A 3,667-nucleotide genomic window follows, 5' to 3' on the forward strand; every position below is an offset into this window, starting at 1 on the left:
TCATCAACATGGTGTCGATTACAGACAGACATGTTCGCAAAGAGGAATAGACTACTGTTATAAAAAGCTCACATTCTCCAGGGAAATTCTCACGAATCCCTTTATAAAAGAGGAATGGACACTGAGCTAGAGATAACGGATTGGCTAACGATTGCACGGGCTACTGTTATCCCCCAAATGAACGACTTGTGTGGCGCAACACTATAAGCCCATAGCATGCTTGAATGTTACGTACAAACTGTGCACCGGTTGTCTGAGTATATTCCTCCATGGTCACTGCCAAACAAATAGTCTGATAATTCATTTATAGGCAGAATGAAAGAAAGAAATCTGGTGCTGTGCAAAACAGTTCATCCTCAACAAATTGTCCTTAAGGTATCCAAACAACATCACCGTAATCTCTTAATCATATAGCAAGAAGGTGTTCAACGCACTCATCGCTCACTCATGTGACTTCCTTGTGGGTGCTAAAATCACTATATCTTGCGTAGGCACCGCCTGCTATAGTAAATACAATTGAAATACTGGCCACCCCTTGGTCCACAAAGTTATCACTGGCAACAACTAAAGCAACACCTATTATTGCAAACAGAATTAACGTATCAACAGGTATATTCCAGTGCGATAGTTTACCTCTATGGTTATTTGTACTGGCTGTGAATCTCTTGTCAGCACTGTTAACAGAATGTCAGGGATAAGTGTAGGGATATGCAGAAAAGAATACAATCAATGCTACACACACATTTTTTGTTGATGATCTAAATTTATATCTTGGTAATATGGTCAACATCAAGAGATACTTAGAACTAATCACAAAACTCACACGAGACAGAGGAATGGAATTTGGACAAGATAGATACTCATACATTATAGTCAACCGAACAAAGATTGTTGACCAGCCAGAGTACATATATATATACATATATATATATATATATATATATATATGAATGGTTTGTCTGTTTTACCTATCTCTAATGATGAGAATGTTTCATATGTTGGTGCTATGGCTAAAGCCAGAATAAAAAAAGAGTACCTCCTGGAGACTCCGGAAAATATGGAACTCTGAGCTATCTGCATTTACCAAGACCGTATCCCATCATGCGTTTGCAATACCAGTGCTAGTACCAACATTTGGATATTAGACTGGACACTCTTCCACATTAACAGCGACAATGATAGGATTTATGTGTGACGAAGTGATGTCGTTAGATGTATAAGTTTAGTCCAAACACCCTTTGGGTGTCTCATTGTATAACTCAGACATCTTCTCTACAGTAAAGAAAGAAATAAGTACATACCATGTATACTCAAAAGTGAGAATAACAAATTCAGAGTCGAAGAGTAACTACTGCACAGGTACGCTAAGAATACAACTGCCTCATGATACTGAAATGAGGCTTGACTGGCCTTCTAAAACAGAAGCCCGGAGGAGAAGCCTAGGTCGTACCAGCAAAAGGCAAGGCATGAATTCATATCCTTAAACTCGAGGGCAACAGTGATATTCACAAGAAGAGTAGCTTCTGGATCTGCAGTAGATATATTTCATCCCTGCTAGAAGGGTATGCTCTCGCTATCCGGAAACACGAAGTAGCTACTAGATACCTTATAGATAAGAGGGACAAGGATACCACCAAACGTCCACGTACTGATAAACGAGTATCGGCTCTGCTACACCAGTGTCGAAGATATCACCTACATCATCAGCATAATATAGATGCAAACATATTTAAAATATTATCTGAAGGAAGGACGGCCCGGATGTATACATCAAAGACATGTCAGAACCAGCCGGTATTCACATCTTACATAAAGAAGGAATACTAGTGGAATACCCCAATTAAATCATTAATTCGGTGCAAACATAGCAAACCTGATGTTTTTTTTTTTTTTCTGTGGGACAGGGAACAAAAGTTATGCACTGTTATAGAGGTCAGCTGCCCAGCAGATGAGAACATTTATGGCGAATTAATGCAGAATTTACATGTTTTGTATTCTAACTATGAATTTTCGTTATTACCTACCATTTACCCACGAATTTGCACAAAAACCTAAAAATACTCGGTTCCACGGAGGAAGAGCAAATCAAACGGACGAATTTATCAGTAGAATAGTGAAGATTTCTAAGAAATTCCCCAAACACTCTAGCTGAGATTTTATGTGAATAGATGCACACACTTGAGTGCATATATTGGCAGTTCAAGCGATACACCAACTCACCCACATATTTACGTACACCGGGCGTCCTCTTGGATCAAAAGGTTTTGTCGTTTTGTTAGCGACCGGCTTAAACTCTTTGAAGAGGAAACATACGTGCATGCATACATACGTACATACCTGCTTACATACATACATACATACATACATACATATCTGCACGGCATTTGCCTGTATGAAGCGGAAAACCTACGTGTGTGTATTATATGCATAATGACTCTTGCAAGATACAAAACAAATGTTTCAACACATCAAGAATATTGCAAAACGAATGAAAAGAAAATTTTAGTGTGTTTGAAATAGCAACACACTGTCTGTTTTTATTTAATTGCATTATTGTCACCTCTACTTCGGCAATATCTTTGTTGGACATATCAATGAATAACTGGATTTTATAAATCTGACTTGAAATTCAACGTAAAACGCGTTTACCATTATATATTGTATAGGGAAGCCAACTTTATGATATAGCTATTATAGCCGAAATGTGGCAGCTAATTTATGTGGAAAGTCTTTTTTTTTAATTCGCTTTATAGCAGTGTACGAACCTTCCAGTTTAATGAAGGAGTAAATACGAAAAAATATATTTGTTATAAAACGAACCAAATAAAAAATAGATTAGATTTTATTCCGTGACATGAGAATATATTGATTTTATTTCTGTTATTCTGTGTTGGTATATGTTACGTTGGCACTCCGTCGGTTACGACGACGAGGGTTCCACTTGATCTGATCAACGGAACAGACTGCTCGTGAAATTAACGTGCAAGTGGCCGAGCACTCCACAGACATTTGTACCCTTAATGTAGTTCTCGGGGAGATTCAGCGTGACACAGAGTGTGACATGGCTGACCGCTTGAAATACAAAAGTACAGAAACAGGAAGAAATAGTGTGAGAAAATTGCGGTGAAAGAGTACAGCGGGTTTCACCACCACCACCCCTGCCGACGCCCGGTTTCGGAATCGAAATCGCGATCCTACGACTGCGAGACTGCTGCCCTAACCACTGGGCCATTGTGTATCTCCACGAATGATATATATTGTTGATATATATTGTTCTACTATTTGTTGATATATATTGTTCTACTATTTGTTGATATATATTATTCTACTATTTGCTGACGTATGCTGTTCTACTATATATTATCGATATATATGTTTCTACTATTAGTTGTATGCAGCAAATAGCTTTGCTATGCACGAAGCGACAAAGTGATCCATGTCTAGTAGATCTGAAATCAAAATGTTTGTTGCGAGTTTATCTAGCTTTTCGCTCTGTTCTGCAGTTATATTAAAACTATATTATGTATTTTCAGTTGTGATTACTGTGCAACAAAATAGATAAACTTTATCCAAATATTTCGATTTTCTTCATATTATAATAACTTCGGTGAAGGCTTCAATGCTCACATCACGTGCGCAATTAAATGACTACATATGTTCCGCGTAT

The sequence above is a fragment of the Octopus bimaculoides genome, chromosome 1, assembly GCF_001194135.2.
Source record: "Octopus bimaculoides isolate UCB-OBI-ISO-001 chromosome 1, ASM119413v2, whole genome shotgun sequence".
In the NCBI taxonomy this organism is placed as follows: Eukaryota; Metazoa; Mollusca; class Cephalopoda; order Octopoda; family Octopodidae; genus Octopus; species Octopus bimaculoides.